This window comes from Capra hircus, chromosome 1, assembly GCF_001704415.2.
Source record: "Capra hircus breed San Clemente chromosome 1, ASM170441v1, whole genome shotgun sequence".
NCBI classification, from domain to species: domain Eukaryota; kingdom Metazoa; phylum Chordata; class Mammalia; order Artiodactyla; family Bovidae; genus Capra; species Capra hircus.
The window spans coordinates 58308426-58326986 of NC_030808.1; the positions used below are offsets into that span (position 1 = coordinate 58308426).

The following is an 18561-nucleotide window of genomic DNA, read 5'->3' on the forward strand; positions in this document are numbered from 1 at the left end:
TTAATTGGACATAACGTGGATTTATAAATAACCATTTTGTTGTTTTCTCTGTATCTCATATATATTTTTGTTCCTCTGCTCCCCCTTTATGTGTCAAATAAATACTTTTTAGGATACCACTTCAGTTCCTCTTGATTTAAAAAATGTAGTTGAGTGTTTTTAAAGGATTGCATGAGGGATTACACTGTACATCATAACCTCTCACTGTATACTCCAGATTACTAACTTAATTCTGCTAAAATAGTGAACCTTTGTTCCATCCTAGCTCCATTATCTCTCCCCTGCTTTTATATATATGTATGTCTCATATGTGTTTTATATGTATGGTACATATGTTTGTTCTATATGTATATCAATTTCACTTTAATGTGTCTAAGTCTGAATCTCTTGTCTGTATCTTATTTGCGATTCATTACTTTTCTTTGATTTGTACATTGTCCTCAAATTTTGAAAAATTTGACCAGTACTTACATATTTTTCTGCCTCCCTTTTCCTTCTGATACTCTCATTACATGTATTTTGATGCACTTAATGCTGCCACACAGGTCTCTGAGTCTCTTGTTTATTTTCTTCAAACTTTTTTGTTTCTGTTCTTCAAATTGGATAAATTTTATTCATCTGTCTTTAGTTCACTGATTCTTTCTCTGCCATTTTGAATCTTCGTTTGTACCCCCTCTAGTGAATTTTTTATTTTGGTGATTATAGTTTTCAACTTCAAAATGTCAGGTCTTTTTTTTTTTTTAATTAAAAAAAGTTATTCATTAATATTCTCTGTTGAGATTCTCTACTAGTTGATATGAGTCACTGTTGTCATACTTTTCTTAATTCTTTGAGCATTGTTCTCATTAGTTCATTGAAGATATTTTAAATAACTGCTTTGATATCTTTGCTAAATCTAGTATCTTAGAATCATGAAAGACTCTGTTGCTTGCTTTTTCTCTTCTTATTATGAGTCACATTTTCCTGTTTCTTTTTATGTTTCATATTGTTTTTGAAAATTGGAAACTTAGATAACATATTGTAGCAGCTGTGAATTCTGATGGCATCCTTCCTATCCCTAAAACTTGTCATTCCTGATTTTTGTTTAGAAGTTGCCTAGAGTAAATCTGAAATATGTTTGTTCTATAGTGTGTGGAAACAATGATCTTTGCTCCATTTATTATCATTGTTGCTGCTTGTTTTTAAGGCTAGTTTCCTGTGTCACCCCTTGTATCAGCCAACAATTAGTCAGAAATTGTGCTTAAATACAGAAAGCCACTAAGGCTTTCCGCTTCCGCTGACAGATCTGTGTATAGATTGGGTAGTGCATTCAAAATTCAGGTCAGTTTTAAATTTGTCCCTGTTTTTATGTTCCCTTGAGACTTCTTGTATTTCCATCCAGGTGTCTTGCTGAAAGTATTACTTTTGTTTCAGGTTTGGAGGACTTGTTAACAAAAGTCATTTGTTACACACAATAAACAATTTCAATATTTAACTGAGGATTAGTTGGCTTAGTTTCAATATATAGTCATTAAAAGAAAAGAGAAATAGAAACAACAGTGAGAACTACGGCACATACATCACCAAAGTGGGCCAGCCCACGTGCATGTGTGTGCCTAGTCGTGTCTGACTCTTTGTGATCCTATGGACTGAGCCTGCCTGGCTCCTCTGTCCCTGGGGCTTTCCAGGTAAGAATACTGGAGCCAGTAGCCATGCTCTTCTCCAGGGGATCTTCCCAAACCAGGAATCAAACCCAGATCTCCTGCACTGCAGGTGGATTCTTCAGGGAAGCCTGACCAACATGTAGACTCAAAAACAGCCCTAAGAAGTCCCGTTTAACAGCTATTTGGAGTCCCAGTCGTGAAAAGGTCCTGGGCAGTGCATCCACTCTGTGGATCAGACCTCAAATTGCAGTTTCTGGGGCTCCCACTTATAATCCCAGATTGCAGACTGATATCATCCGTTTGCATGCAAAAATTCACCTCTGGTTTTACTCTAACATTGTTACAATGCTGTTTGTTTTATATTGTGAGTCATAGGATTTCATCAGACCTTGCTGCAGTTGGTCAGACCTCCAGGTACTCAAGAGTTCCAAGACCCACTCCCTTTCTTATCTAAAGTGCTGCCTGACTCTCTGTTCTTTCAGGCAAGCACAGAATTTGGTCCGTGTCCAGGCAGGTTAGAAGCAAAGTCAGGGGCCTGCTATCCTGCTTCTGAAGCCTGAACAAGACTTCCTCCATGTTAATTTCCCTGATACCAGGAGTGTGTGGATAGTTTGGGATTTCTCCAATCTCTCTTGCACATGCTTGTAGCCCTTGTTTATCTAGGATTACATGAAGAGTGTATTAAGTTCATCTATGGCTGCCTCTCCTCTACAATCTCTCTGTTAAGTCCCCTACTAATCTGACAGGCTGCTTGTTCTTGTACTAATAGAGATTTCAACCTCACACTTGCTCACAGTAGCTTCAGAAATTTTCCCTTCACTCCTGGGATGCTGCTGCTGCTAAGTCGCTTCAGTCATGTCCGACTCTGTGCGACCACCAGTCTCCCCTGTCCCTGGGATCCTCCAGGGAAGAATACTGGAGTGGGTTGTCATTTCCTTCAATGCATGAAAGTGAAAAGTGAAAGTGAAGTCACTCAGTCGTGTCCGACTCTTCACAACCCCGTGGACTGCAGCCTACCAGGCTCCTCCATCCATGGGATTTTTCGGGCAAGAGTACTGGAGTGGAGTGCCATTGCCTCCTGGGATAGGTTTTCTGTTCTCCACTCTGAATCAGCTCAGCCCTGCTCTGTCAGCCTCACTGCTCGTTTTCATGGCCTGTTCCACCTTTGCAGAACTTCTACACTGACCTAACTTGTGGGGAAGAATGAGTAATGGGAGCAGGCCCAGGAAAGAATGCCACAAACTTCTGATGGTCATACCCAGATTCAGTAGATTTTCCTGATGAAATACTTCTCATTTTATTGTATGCCTATGGTCAATTTCCAGTCAATTGAGATGATTATTTTTGACAGTTACCTCCCCCCCCAGCTATATGTTTGATTTTGCAGAATAGTTGCCAAAGTTCTCACTCCATCATCCTGGAAGCATCCTTGGCTTCCTTTTGGTGTTTTTTTTGAAATGTTGATTTTATGTGGTTTTTCATATAAAGACATACAGAATATTGCACAAAAAGGGTATGATTTTAAAGTCCATTTAAATTTTATTTTCTAAGATACTACAATTCAGCTCATTTAGTGATGATTATAATTAAACAGAAAAATAATTTTTTATTGTTGCAGATTTCAAGTTCCACCTATAAAGACAGGAATGAAGAGTAAAAGACAGTTCTCACATCTGCCTGATACAGAGAAGCTGATAGCAGGTAAAAAATAAACAAAGTCAAGAAGGTACAAAAACTCTTTTACTACCTCATCAAAATAGAGTTGATGAGTGATAATATTAATAGAATATTTAAGCCTTTATGCTCAGCAGAAACTGTTTTTCAAGATAAACAGCCTCTTATCATCTGTCATCAGATGATAAAATAAAGTTGTATAGATATGGGTGTCATTGACACTGTATCTGAATAGTACAATTATAGGTGGTTTTAGATTTCTACTTTGTAAATGTCTGTATATTCCAAGTTTTATACAATGAACAGGTTTATTATAGCAGTGAGGAAAAATACAAAAATTGTAAATTTTTTAAAAAGCACATATATATACTGAAAAATACAGACAAAATATTAACCAAAATTACATACCTATACAAATTAACCAGAGACCCATCCAAAGGACCATCCCTCTAGATGGGTCCATCCTAAAGGAAATCAGTCCTGAAAATTTATTGCAAGGACTAATGCTGAAGCTGAAACTCCAATACTTTGGCCACCTGATATGAAGAACTGACTCCTTGGAAAAGACCCTGATGCTGGGAAAGATTGAAGGCAGGAGGAGAAGGACGAGAGGATGAGACGGTTGGGTGGCATCACCAATTCTACGGACATGAGTTTGAACAAGCTTCAGGAGTTGGTGATGGACATGGAGGCCTGGTGTGCTGCAGTTCATGGGGTCACAAAGAGTCAGACATGACTGAGAGACTGAACTGAACTGAACTGATACAAATTAAAATATATAATTGGGATCATTCTGTACAAATGACTTTAACTTCTTAGATTTAACCACATATTGGATCACAATATGTTTCTCTGAAACAGAGAACCTTTAACCTTTAATTTTAAAAAACGACTCACTGACATTTCAAATCCACAGTTTCACACTCTTATAGGTTAGTTCAGTTAATATTTCTTAGTACTTAGTCTGTGCCAGAGACCATGATGTTTCTGAAGAACTTGGAGTCCAGTGGAAAAACATCATATATAAACAAATCACTATGATTCAGGTTATATGAACAGTTTTAGCAAGCTACAGAAATATTATCTGGAAATAAAGATTTAGTGTGCACCACAGTATCCTAACTGATCTCTCTCCTAGTCTTACATGGCTTCATTCCATTCAGGGCTATAGGTATAGTGGTTTTTCTAAGATGCACATCTGATCAGTTTAAAACCCTTTATGAATGGTATTCCAGTGACCTTAGAATAAAGTTGACTGATTTTCTATGTGGCCTTTTGTATATGTTAATTATCCTCTCATCTCTCTTTATCAAGTTCCCTTCAATCCCTAGTCTTTTTTGAAGTCAGTTTTCCTTATATATGTCATTTCCTTTTGTTCTGGGGCTTTTTTACTTCATTTTACCTAGAATTGTTTTCCCTCTTCTATACCTGGTTGTCTTATTTTTTATATACTTTAACATATATATAAATGTATTATGTCTATTTGCATATATATTTTGTTTATATTTCTCATTTAGGCATGCCTTTACTATAAGTTTGACTGGGCTGGTATAGCTCTTATATTCATCTACTGCTTACCAGAGTTACAGTAGTAGTAGTAGTTAAAATGTGGAAATACTGAGCCCCCACCAAGTGACTCCTCATACCTTAGCTCTCCTGGCTTCTCTTGTAGGATTCCCAGGGTCTTTCCATAATCCAGCAATGAAAGGTTTTATATCTGATAGAGAAAGGTCCTGATCCAGACTGTGGTTGGTGACCAGTGTTATTATTGTAACTATCACCTCTGGATGCATACCTCTAGTATGTACTCTTGTATTGTCCTTCACAATCCTCAGAGTCCCTTGGACTGCAAGGAGATCAAACCAGTCAATCCTAAAGGAAATCAGTCCTGAATATTCATTGGAAGAACTGATGCTGAAGCTGAAACTCCAATACTTTGGCCACCAGATGGGAAGAACTGACTCATTGGAAATGACCCTGATGCTGGGAAAGATCAAGGCAGGAGGGGAAGGGGACAACAGAGGATGAGATGGTTGGATGGCATCACTGACTCGATGGACATGAGTTTGAGCAAGCTCCAGGAGTTGGTGATGGACAGGGAAGCCTGGTGTGCTGTAGTCCATGGGATCACAAAGTGTCGGATACAACTGAGTGACTGAACTAAACTATTTATATTATTGGGCTTCCCAGGTGGCACAAGTGGTAAAGAACCCACCTGCTAATGCAGGAGACATAAGAGGTTAAATCCCTGGGTCGGGAAGATTCCCTGGAGGAGGGCCCAGCAACCCGCTCCAGTATTCTTCCCTGGAGAATTCTATGGATAGAGGAGCCTGGTGAGCTACAGCCCATGGGGTCACAAAGAGTCGGACATGACTGTGATTACACTTTCACTTTTATCTATATTATTTGCTATTGTAACTCTAGTACAAAGGTCAGTATTTGGCATATAATAATGGGTACTCAGTGATTGAATGGATGGTTGATGGATAGAGAAATGAGTGAGTAAATGAATTATCAGTGTCACTTAAAATCAGCAGAATAGATGAGCTCAACCACGGATAACATTGAGTTAAGGTAACACTAACAAAAGAATCATGGCATCAGTAGAAGAAAATCCAGTAAAACTCAAATTTAGAAGGAAAGGTCAAATAATGTGTGAAGATCCAGAAGAAAGTAGTATCACAGTATTTTGGGGTATAAAGAGTTGTTAAGAATCATAATAGTTTAACAGTGTGAAATACAGTTGAACTAAGTGAAAATAACAATTTGTGAAGTTGATCTAAAGTAACTATATAGAAGAAATGTACAGTGTTAAATGAACATTTTACAAAATGAAAAGAAAGTAGAATCAATAACTAAGGTTATACCTAATAAATCTATAAAAGAAGAAGAAATTAAACCTAAAGCTACCAAAGGGAAAGAAATGATAAAGACTAGAGCATAAATTAAGGAAATTGAAAACAGAGGAAAAAGTAGAGAAAATCAATGAAGCCAAAGCTGGTTCTCTGAAAAAATTGATAAAATTGATATGCTGAGAATCTGGTTAACCAAGAGAAATGATAGGTGACATGTATTACCAATATCAGCAGCGGAGAGGGTTCATCACTGCTGATCCCCTGAATATTAAAAGGATAATAAAGAAATACTGTGAACAACTCTATGCCCATAATGCAATAATTTAGATAAAATAGACCAATTTCTTGAAAAACACAAACTACCAAACCTCACACAAGAAGAAACATATAGCTGGAATAGCTCTATACCTATTAAAGAAATTGAATTTGTAGTTAAGAACCTTCCATAAAAAGAAAACTCAATGTAGACTGTGTCAGTGGTGAATTCTATCAACCATTTATGTAAGAAATAGTATCATTCCTTCCAGAAAATAAGAAGGATCACTTCCCAACTCATTTTATGAGATTAGTATTACCAAACTACCAAAACCAGACAGAAACATTCTAGGAAAAGACTAATATCTGTCATGAACATAGAAATAAAGAGTTGAAACAAAATATTAGCATATGAGATTCAGCCATTTATAAGACAGATTATGGATTATGACCAAGTGAGCTTCATTCCAGGAATGCGTGGCTGGTTCAGCATGTTAAAAAAAAGAAAAATCAATCAATATATTTTATCATCTTAGACCAAATATGAAAAACCATATAATCATCTCAATAGATGCAGAAAAAGCATTTGACAGAATTCGACATTCTTTCATAATAAATCTCTCAGCAAGTTAGAAATAGAACTTATTCTACTTCCTGAGAAGAAACTATGAAAAACCTCCAACTAACATTGTACTTAATGATGAGAGACTGAATGCCTTCCACCTAAAATTAGAAACTAGGTAAAAAATGTCTTCTGTCACTATTCTTATTCAACATTTTCAGTTCAGTTCTGTTCAGTCACTCAGTCGTGTCCGACTCTTTGCGACCCCATGAATCACAGCACGCCAGGCCTCCCTGTCCATCACCAACTCCCAGAGTTCACTCAAACTCATGTCCATCGAGTCTGTGATGCCATCCAGCCATCTCATCTGCCGTCATCCCCTTTTCCTCCTGCCCCTAAACCCTCCCAGCATTAGGGTCTTTCCAATGAGTCAACTCTTCACATGAGGTGGCCAAAGTACTGGAGTTTCAGCTTTAGCATCAGTCCTTCCAATGAACACCCAGGACTGATCTCCTTTAGGATGGACTAGTTGAACCACCATGCAGTCCAAGGGACTCTCAAGAGTCTTCTCCAACACCACAGTTCAAAAGAATCAATTCTTTGATGCTCAGCCTTCTTCACAGTCCAACTCTCACATCCATACATGACCACAGGAAAAACCACAGCCTTGACTAGATGGACCTTAGTTGGCAAAGTAATGTCTCTGCTTTTGAATATGCTATCTAGGTTGGCCATAACTTTTCTTCCAAGAAGTAAGCGTCTTTTAATTTCATGGCTGCATTCACCATCTGCAGTGATTTTGGAGCCCAAAAAAATAAAGTCTGACACTGTTTCCACTGTTTCCCCTTCTATTTCCCATGAAGTGATGGGACCAGATGCCATGATCTTCTTTTTCTGAATGTTGAGCTTTAAGCCAACTTTTTCACTCTCCTCTTTTACTTTCATCAAGAGGCTTTTTAGTTCCTCTTCACTCTCTGCCATAAGGGTGGTGTACCCAAGTAAGATGGTAGGTGTTGTGAGAGGGTGTCAGAGGGCAGACACACTGAAACCATAATCACAGTAAACTAGCCAATCTGATCACATGGACCACAGCCTTGTCTAACTCAATGAAACTAAGCCATGCCATGTGGGGCCACACAGGACAGGTGGGTCTTGGTGGAGAGGTCTGACAGAATGTGGTCCCACTGGAGAAGGGAATGGCAAACCACTTCAGTATTCTTGCCTTGAGAACCCCATGAACAGTATGAAAAGGCAAAAGGATAGGATACTGAAAGAGGAACTCCCCAGGTTGGTAGGTGCCCAGTATGCTACTGGAGATCAGTGGAGAAATAACTCCAGAAAGAATGAAGGGATGAGCCAAAGCAAAAATAATACCCGGTTGTGGATGTGACTAGTGATGGAAGCAAGGTCCGATGCTGTAAAGAGCAATATTGCATAGGAACCTGGAATGTCAGGTCCATGAATCAAGGCAAATTGGAAGTGGTCAAACAGGAGATGGCAAGAGTGAACATTGACATTCTAGGAATCAGTGAACTAAAATGGACTGGAATGGGTGAATTTAACTCAGATGACCATTATATCTCCTGCTGTGGGCAGGAATCCCTTAGAAGAAATGGAGTAGCCATCATGGTCAACAAAAGAGTCTGAAATGTAGTATTTGGATGCAGTCTCAAAAACGACAGAATGATCTCTGTTTGTTTCCAAGGCAAACCATTCAATATCACGGTAATCCAAGTCTAGGCCCCAACCAATAATGCTGAAGAAGCTGAAGTTGAACAGTTCTATGAAGACCTACAAGACCTTTTAGAACTAACATCCGCAAAAGATGTCCTTTTTACTATAGGGGACTGGAATGCAAAAGTAGGAAGTCAAGAAACACCTGGGGTAACTGGCAAATTTGGCCTGGAAATACAGAATGAAGCAGGCCAAAGGCTAATAAAGTTTTGCCAAGAGAACGCACTGGTCATAGCAAACACCCTCTTCCAACAACACAAGAGAAGATTCTACACATGGACATCACCAGATGGTCGACACCGAAATCAGATTGATTATATTCTTTGCAGCCAAAGATGGAGAAGCTCTATATAGTCAGCAAAAACAAGACCGGGAGCTGACTGTGGCTCAGATCATGAACTCCGTATTGCCAAATTCAGACTTAAATTGAAGAACGTAGGGAAAACCACTGCACCATTTAGGTATGACTCAACATTTTACTAGAAGTTTAAGTGCAATAAATGCAGTAGACTTGAAATAAAAGGCATATACATTAGGAGAATAGGAAATAGAAACTAACTTTATTGCCAATAGATATGATTATTCATTTAGAAAATCTCAGATAACCTACAAAAATTTCTAGATTTAATGAGTGAATTTAGTGGTGTCTCAATGGTAAAGAATCTGCCTGCAAATGAAAGAAATGCAGATTTTATCCCTGGGTTGGGAAGATCCCCTGGAGAAGGAAACGGGAACCACTCCAGTGTTCTTGCTTGGGAAATCCCATGGACAGAGGAGCTTGGCAGGCTACAGTCCATAGGGTCAGAAAAGAGTTGGACATGACTTAGCGAATAAATAACAACATTAACAGAATTGAAAATCATTTGAATCTAAAAGAAACATTTATATACACTAGCAGAGAACAACTGGAATTAAAATTTTAAAAATAACATTTACATCAGAACTTCCCAATAATGAAGTTCAGTTCAGTTCAGTCACTCAGTCGTGTCTGACTCTTTGCGACCTCATGACTCGCAGCACGCCAGGGCTCCCTGTCCATCACCAACTCCTGGAGTTCACTCAGACTCACGTCCATCGAGTCAGTGATGCCATCCAGCCATCTCATCCTCTGTCGTCCCCTTCTCCTCCTGCCCCCAATCCCTCCCAGCATCAGAGTCTTTTCCAATGAGTCAACTCTTCGCATGAGGTGGCCAAAGTACTGGAGTTTCAGCTTCAGCATCATTCCTTCCAAAGAAATCCCAGGGCTGATCTCCTTCAGAATGGATTGGTTGGATCTCCTTGCAGTCCATGGGACTCTCAAGAGTCTTCTCCAACACCACAGTTCAAAAGCATCAATTCTTCATATGTAGGTATAAATCTAACAAACATGTAGGCTCTATATGCTAACAAATGTAACACATTAACAAAAGAAGTATTAATAAATGTTTACAGATTGGAAGACTCAATATTGTTGAGGTCTCAGTTCTCTCAAATGAAAAAATCCCAGAATACTTTTCCATAGGTGAGGAAATAGACAAACTGATTTTAAAATTTGTATGGAAAAAACAAAGGATTTAGAATAGCCAAAATAATTCTGAAAAAGAAGAACAAAGCTGGAAGACATACATTACTCAATTTCAAGGCTTACTGTGAATCTGTAGTAATCAAGACAGTCTGAGATTTGCCAAGGATAGGCATTTAGATAAATGGAACAGAAAATAGCTCAGATATAAATTCATAACAAATATTGTGAACTCATTTTTGACAAAGGTGCAAATGCAGAAATAATTTAATGGAGAAAAGTTAATCTTCAACAAATGGTACTGGAACAATTAGATTTCCATATGCAGAAAAATGAATGAAACTTGAAGGAAAACTCACACTATTTACAGAAATTACCTCAAAATGGATCACAGAACTAAATATAAAACTGTAGAATTTGTAGAAGAAAACATCTGGGTTTTTCTCCTAGAGGAAATCTCTGTTTGAATTTGATGATGAATCTTTAGATGTAACACCAATAGCATGATTCATATAAGAAAGAATCAATAAGTTGTACTTTATCAAAATCAAAATATTTTGCTATGCAAAAGATGCATTTTAGAGGGTGAAAATATAAGACACAAACAGGAAGAAAATAGTTGTAAATCTCATATCTGATTAAAAAAACAAACATAACACATCTATCCACAATAGAAACTATTCTTAAAAGTTAACAGTAAGAACACAACCCTATTAAAAAATGGGCAGATTAGCTTTTTCACAACGGGTTTGCTGCCAGGACACAGGTGTCATGAAAACCACCATTAAACCTAAGCAAAAATGGGAGAGGAAAAGACCCACATCAACATTGTTGTCACTGGGCACTAGACTCAGGGAAGTCGACCATGACTGGCCATCTGATCTACAAATGTAGCAGGGTCGACAAGAACAATTGAAAAGTTCGAGAAGGAGGCTGCCGAGATGGAAAAGGGCTCCTTCAAGTATGCTGGGTCTTGGACATACTGAAAGCTGAATGTGAGCGTGGTATCACCATTGATATCTCCCTGTGGAAATTTGAGACCAGCAAGTACTATGTTACCATCATTGATGCCCCAGGACACAGAGACTTCATCAAAAACAGGCACGTCCCAGGCTGACTGTGCTGTCCTGATTGTTGCTGCTGGTGTTGGTGAATTTGAAGCCGGTATCTCCTAAGAACGGGCAGACCCATGAGCATGCCCTTCTGGCTTACACCCTGGGTGTGAAACAACTAATTGTTGGAGTTAACAAAATGGATTCCACCCTACAGCCAGAAGAGATACGAGGAAATTGTTAAGGAAGTCAGCACCTACATTAAGAAAATTGGCTACAGCCCCAACACAGTAGCGTTTGTGCCAATTTCTGGCTGGAATGGTGACAACATGCTGGAGCCAAGTGCTAACATGCTGGAGCCAAGTGCTAACCCGCCATGGTTCAAGGGATGGAAAGTCACCCGTAAGGACGGCAATGCCAGTGGAACCACCCTGCTTGAAGCTCTGGATTGCATCCTGCCACCAACTCGCCCAACTGACAAACCGTTGTGTTTGCCCCTCCAGGATGTCTATAAAATTGGTGGTATCAGTACTGTCCCTGTGGGTCGGGTGGAGACTGGTGTGCTCAAACCTGGCATGGTGGTCACCGTTGCTGCAGTCAATGTAACAACTGAAGTGAAGTCTGTAGAAATGCACCGTGAAGCACTGAGTGAAGCCCTTCCTGGGGACAACGTGGGCTTCAATGTCAAGAACGTGTCTGTCAAAGATGTCCGTCATGGCAATGTGGCTGGTGACAGCAAAAATGATCCACCCATGGAAGGAGCTGGCTTCACAGCTCAGGTGATTATTTGGAACCATCCAGGCCAAGTCAGTGCTGGATATGCACCTGTGCTGGACTGTCACACAGCTCACGTTGCTTGCAAGTTTGCTGAGCTGAAGGAGAAGATTGATCGTCTTTCTGGGAAAAAGCTGGAAGATGGCCCTAAATTCTTGAAATGTGGTGATGCTGCCATCGTTGATATGGTTCCTGGCTAGCCCGTGTGTGTCGAGAGCTTCTCTGACTATCCCCCCCAGGGCCGTTTTGCTGTGCGTGACATGAGACAGACAGTTGCTGTGGGTGTCATCAGAGCAGTGGACAAGAAGGCAACTGGAGCTGGCAAGGTCACCAAGTCTGCCCAGAAAGCTCAGAAGGCTAAATGAATGTTATCCCCAATACCTGCCATCCCAGTATTAATCAGTGTTGGAAGAACGGTCTCAGAACTGTTTATCTCAGTTGGCCATTTCAGTTTAGTAGTAAAAGACTGGTTAATGACAACAATGCACTGTAAAACCTTCAGAAGGAAAGGAGAATGTTTTTGTGGTCCATATGTTTTGTGTGTGGCAGTTTAAGTTATTTGTTTGTAAAATCAGTACTTTTTAATGAAAACGACTTGACCAAAAATCTGTCACAGAATTTGAGACCCATTAAAAAAAGCTTAATGAGAAAAAAAAAAAAGGGCAGATTCTTTACCAAAGGAGATATGTGGATGGCAAATAAGCATATGAAAAATTGCACACTATCATAGGAAAATACAGATTAAAAGCACAATTAAATAAATGACATATCTAATAGAATTGCTAAAATTCAGCACTAAAACAGTGGACAACACCAAATGATGATGAGGCTGCAAAGATACAAGACTCCACTGTGTCAGAAGATGTGGGTAAGTGTGGCTGACCTCTCTACCATAGAGAGCTCACCAGTCAGTTACCTGATATTGGTCCGTGTTCTAGCTGTCACTCTTTGTGATTCTCAGTGTGGAGTCTCTCTGGAGTGGCATAGCTTCAACCTTCTCTTGTGTATTTTTTGAGCTGAGAATTTCTCCACACTGTGGCTTATCCATTAGTGTCCACTTTCTGTCTCTTAAAATTTAATCAAAACTTCTAGTTGACCAATGTACCCATTCTGTCTACCCCTCAGCATTGCAAAAGGAACAGACCTAGACACTCATGTCAACTTAGACCAGAAGTTCCATGGACTAGGTTTGTTCACACTTCTAAATATGACTGTTGCTTTGAATGTATTCTTTTGGGAGAATGTATACTTTTTATAGTGACGCCATTGCTCAAAACATTTTTTAATGTCTCTGATTAAATGAGTGAACAAGGTAGATTTTTTACCCTAGAAAATGTTGCACTGGAGAAATATAATTATAAACAAATATCCTACCCACCCGGAAAACCTCTCTACAAAAGTAAAAGAGAAAGAAAACACTTGGTTTTATTACTGAATAAGCATTAAATTAGAGTGTGATGGACATCACAAGCAATCTGCAAAAGAGATTGTGAAGGCAGAAAGAAATCTCCTCTTTTTTATGTAGGCAGGCAGATACAGCCATTACACATATTCTAAAGATAAGTAATAACTAGCCCTCGAGTTAGAGGACTTGACAGCACCATATGTCATATCAGTTTATCCTAAATTCATCTGGTAATTGGGTCAGCTGTTTTAGCTAATTGGCTTTATCCAAAGGAAAAATAAACTCACTTCTTAAAGACAGGAGTTAGTTTGCAACTTGAATCAAGGCACCCATGGAAATGACCCACTCAAAGAAACTAGGAGATGGGGTCTTATCATCCCTGTTGTTTGAAAGAGGTGGCTCCCAGGTCCTGGAGGAAACATCAGGGTTATAAAACTGGCAAGAGGCTTTTTTTGCTTTTAAAAAGATTCATATCTCACAGGTGCAGAGAAAGAATTTACAAGCTTTCTAAGGAAAACACTCTAAAGAGAGGAGGGGATCTCTTTCCGTTTTTTTTTCAACCAGAGAAAATTAATTTTTTCTTTTTCAGTTTGCATCTGCCCTTACAGTTTGCTCAGGTAAAAAGCAAAGGAACAACAACAAAAAAAAAAACAGCAATGTAAAGTATAAAAAAATGCAAATGGTTATCTTTTGTAGTTTATGTACAAAATTATGATAGAAAGCAATCCTAAAAATGAGTCTTACTTAAGCAATATCAACTTTCTTGGACTCCCAAAGATGATTGTGAGGTAGGAGATAGATGGGCTTCAGGTTGGAAATTTATAATCAGCCGCCCTTCTGCTTTCATTTCTTGAGATAAGAGATAGGTGGGCTTCAGCTGAGGAATTTACAACTAATAGAAACAGAGTAAATAGCCGGTCTTTGTCTCTTAACTCAAGGGAATAATCATGGCAAGGACAAAGAAAGGACAAAACCCTGTCTGATTAGGAAGACACTACACGGGAGCAGAAAGGCTCCTTGGAGTAAAAAGTCAGAGCTTAATTCGAGGCCATGAGTCATGCTCATGCTCATTCACTTCAAGATCCATCTTGGCTAGGGTGTGCGTGTACACCCCAGGGAGGGTCCTGAGACAAGTTAACCAAGTGGGACAAAGCAAGGTGATTGGCCTGAGGGAAGACCTGGAAGACTGCCCCTTTATAAAGGATTTAAACTTAACCAAAAGGCGGGACTTTCTCTCTGAGCCAGCCCACGCACCTTTCCACATGTACTTTTCAATAAACTTTACTCTTTTCCGCCTCCTTGCCTGAATTTTTTCAGTAAACTTTTTGCTTTACTCTTCTCCGCCTCCTTGCCTGAATTCATTCTTGACTAGGCAGGCAAGACTAGAGACCTTAGCCCTAACTGCTGGCTCCTGTGGCCCAGTGGTTAGGACTCCTGGTCTTGGAAACTAGGAGCCTGCTTCCAGCTACCTTTTGCTGCTGCTTGCTGCAAGCTGCCACTTACTGCTACTCGTGTCTGAAATCAGTTGCTGCTAGAAAAGAATACTTCGGGATGTGTGTTTCCTGCCATTATTGCGTAAAAAACACAGTCTCTTAACTCATCATCTCCCTTACAGAGCTATGCCTAAATTCTCCTGTAAAATTAAATAGTGCATCTTGTTCGTTTGAAAATGAGTGTGCGACTTCTTGTGCAAGCTTACTCTTGGAGTATATAGTGCTGATTCACTCCATCTGTATTCCTGTTAACACTTTTCACATATTTCAACTGTATCCTTTGTTATATTTTAGTTATTAAAGTAAATCTTTAGGCGTTGGAGCCATTCACTTGGCTGAAATTGATCATGTAAAAACTAGTAAGTTGATGTTAATACATGCATCAAAGTGAGTTGTGCTGCTTGGTTAATTTACTAAACTTTATTTAAATTTTCCAGTAACCAATGATAAAATTATAAAAGGAACTTCCCTAATGGCTCAGTGATAAAGAATCCATCTGCAATGCAGGAGAGGCAGGAGATGCAGGTTTGATTCCTGTGTCAGGAAGGTTCTCTCAAGGAGGAAATGGCAGCCCACTGTAGTACTATTACCTGGAAAATCCCATGGACAGAGGAGCCTGGCAGGCTACAGTCCTTGGAATCACACAGAGTTGGACACAACTGAGCACACACACACACAGAGTTATGAGTACATAAAACAATTTTTGTCAAACATAATTCAATTGTAGATGAATCAGACTGTTAATATGACTCAAGTCAGGTAGAAGATTGCCTTCTGAAGTGCCGATTAGTATTGTGGTACAGGTTTGGTAGTCAGTAGGGAAACTGGGAGGAAAAAAGGTAAAATCCCTTTGCTTTAAAAAAATTTTTTGTCCATGTCTTGCCTGGGGCTTATTGCTAGGAAGCCGTCTTGTAAAAAAACAACTTTAGTGAGGTAGGAGTTTATTACAATAAAACATACCTGTTTTAGAGAGATTGTTTTTAAAAACCACTGAAAAAAACCTGTCAATCTATATCAAATAGTCTTCAGTTAAAATGTTAGCATATCTTTGAATAGAGTTAATGTGAAATAGAGCTGCTGCTGCTGCTGCTGCTAAGTCACTTCAGTCGTGTCCGACTCTGTGCGACCCCATAGATGGCAGCCCACCAGGCTCCCCCGTCCCTGGGATTCTCCAGGCAAGAACACGGAGTGGGTTGCCATTTCCTTCTCCAATGCATGAAAGTGAAAAGTGAAAGGGAAATCGCTCAGTCGTGTCCGACTCTTCATGACCCCATAGACTGCAGCCTACCAGGCTCCTCCGTCCATGGGGTTTTCCAGGCAAGAGTACTGGAGTGGGGTGCCATTGCCTTCTCTGGTAAAATAGAGCAGCGGTTCTCAAATTGTGGTCCATGACTAGCAACATTGACATCAGCTGGGACCTTGCTAGATGTGCAGACTCTTCCCCAAGCCCAGACGTAGTTAATCGAAAACTTGGGGAGTGGCCTGGCAATCTATTGTGATCAATCTACCAGGTATGTCTTTATTTTTAATTTAAAAAATTTTTTTGAACTTTTTGTTTTATATTGGAGAGAATCCAGCTGCAGTTCAGGAGACATGGGCTCGATCCCTGGGTCGGGAAGATCCTCTGGAGGAGGACATGGCAATCCCTCCAGTATTCTTGCCTAAGAAATCCCATGGACAGAGGAGCCTGGCAGGCTGCAGTCCATGGAGTCGCAAAAGAGTTGGATACAACTTAGCGACTAAACAACAGCCAATTAACAATATTGTGATAGTTTTAGGAGGACAGCAAAGGGGCTCATCCGTACTTATACATGTATCTGTTCTCCCCACAAACTCCCTTTCCACAGACTGCCACTTTATATTGAGCTGAGTTTCCTGTGCTATACAGTAGGACTTTGTTCTACCACATATTTCTGATCTGATATTTGAGAAGAACTGAATTAATAAAATGTTTCAGTGGTTTAGATAAGAGTTTCAGAATACCTCAAGATGACCTTTAGCCCCATCCCTGTTTGAGAGATGCATACTAGTCAATGAGTAACTTAATCTGCTTAATTATTTACTAGGATTTTTTCTTTTTGGTTTGGTGGTGTCTCAGTTCTGTTTTGCTGAAGGAAGCACTGTGAAAGACTCGAGTTCCTTTGTTAAATTTTTAGTATTTGCTTAGAAATTTAACATAAGCAAATTTAAATATCTTAGGGTTCATAATCTCAATAACTTTTTCCTAAAATTACTAGTCACTTAATATCATTTAAAAATTTATCAATTAAGCTAAATCTCCTCATAGCAGCTCTTTATATCTTATTAATAATTTAGCAATGCTATTTGCATTAGCCACAGAGCCATGTTTTGATCTTAGAGGTGTGGTGTTAACTTACTGGTAGGGAGTAAGGCATTTATCAGAGCCCTCTTGATTTTGCTAGATTTTAGTGCTGAGTTAGGAAGGACCAAATTTGAAGCTAAACTTAAAATGTATAGAATTTATAGAGTCATCCCTCCCTCACCCTCATCCAACATCTAATTAGTTACCAATTCCCTATCCACGTGTGTGTGCAAAGTCGCTTCAGTCGTCTCTGACTCTTGGATAACAATAGACTGTAGCCTGCTAGGCTCCTCTGTCCGTGGGATCCTCCAGGCACGAATACAGGAATGGGTTATCATGCCCTCCTCCAGGAGATCCTCCTGACCTAGGGACTGAACCCGTGTTTCTTGTGTCTCCTGCACTGGCAAGTGGGTTCTTTACCTCTCGTGCCATCTGGGAAGCCCCAGTCAGTACTACCCCTTAAATATCTCTGAATCTAACTACTTCTTTCTCTAGTACTGCCATCTTTTGGTCTGAGCCACCATGTTTCCCCCTGGATTTCCTAATGATTTATTTAAATCCATTCTCACAGTGTGAATTATTTGGTGTTTAATAACATACATTTGATTACGTTCCTTCCACTTGGCTTTTCATAAAGTCCACAGTCTGCCATGGCCTGTGAGACCTTACATGATCCAGCTTCTCCAGCTTCTTTAGCAAGAGATCTATCTTTGTAAAGTTGCTTAAAGGTATTGTTTCTTTCTACCACAGGGCCTTTGCACATCCTGTTCCCTCATGGTCCAGCTGACCCTTTATTGATCTTTAGATTTCAGTTTAAAAGTCACTTTTTCTGGAGAACGTTTCTATATATATATATATTCTCTCTGCCCCATATCCCATACCTGTATGCTCCTTGTTGTACGCTCTCAGCTTTCTCCACACTTTGGTCATTAGGCTTATTTTTCTATTTGTTTATTGTATACCTTCTCCACTAGACAGCATTCCACAAGGGCAAGTTTTATGTCTGGTAACCCTAGTGACTAGCAAAAAATATCTGGTGTGTGGTGCTCAAAGTATAGGAAGAAGGGATGAATGAATGAGTGAACTAATGAGCAAAGTGCTGGCTTTCCGTGGTAAAGTAGTATGAGATTTGTGAAGCTGGCACAGGTTAGGGTTACTAAGCCGTTCCTTATTTCTTGTGTATGTACATAATGCTTGTGCTCTTCAGAGGGACGTTTTGCTTCAGGGACAACTCTACCTTTCAGAAAACTGTCTGTGTTTCTATAGCAACATCTTCAAATGGGAAACTAC

General features: G+C 39.6%; 1 protein-coding gene and 1 pseudogene across 4 annotated transcripts in view; both read left to right on the top strand.

The window, feature by feature from the left end:
• The window catches only part of GRAMD1C (GRAM domain containing 1C), a 98137-nt gene that overhangs the window by 19972 nt on the left and 59604 nt on the right, over positions 1-18561 (top strand). For 3 of the 4 annotated variants that reach the window (XM_018039330.1, XM_013962641.2, XM_018039336.1), the window contains one exon: positions 3262-3344. The exons of the other annotated variant lie outside the window; for it this stretch is intronic. The gene's annotated coding sequence lies outside the window, so the exon portion shown is untranslated. The remainder of the gene's footprint in view (positions 1-3261; positions 3345-18561) is intronic. 4 annotated transcript variants of the gene reach the window in all.
• Positions 11025-12441, top strand: LOC102186999 (annotated as a pseudogene).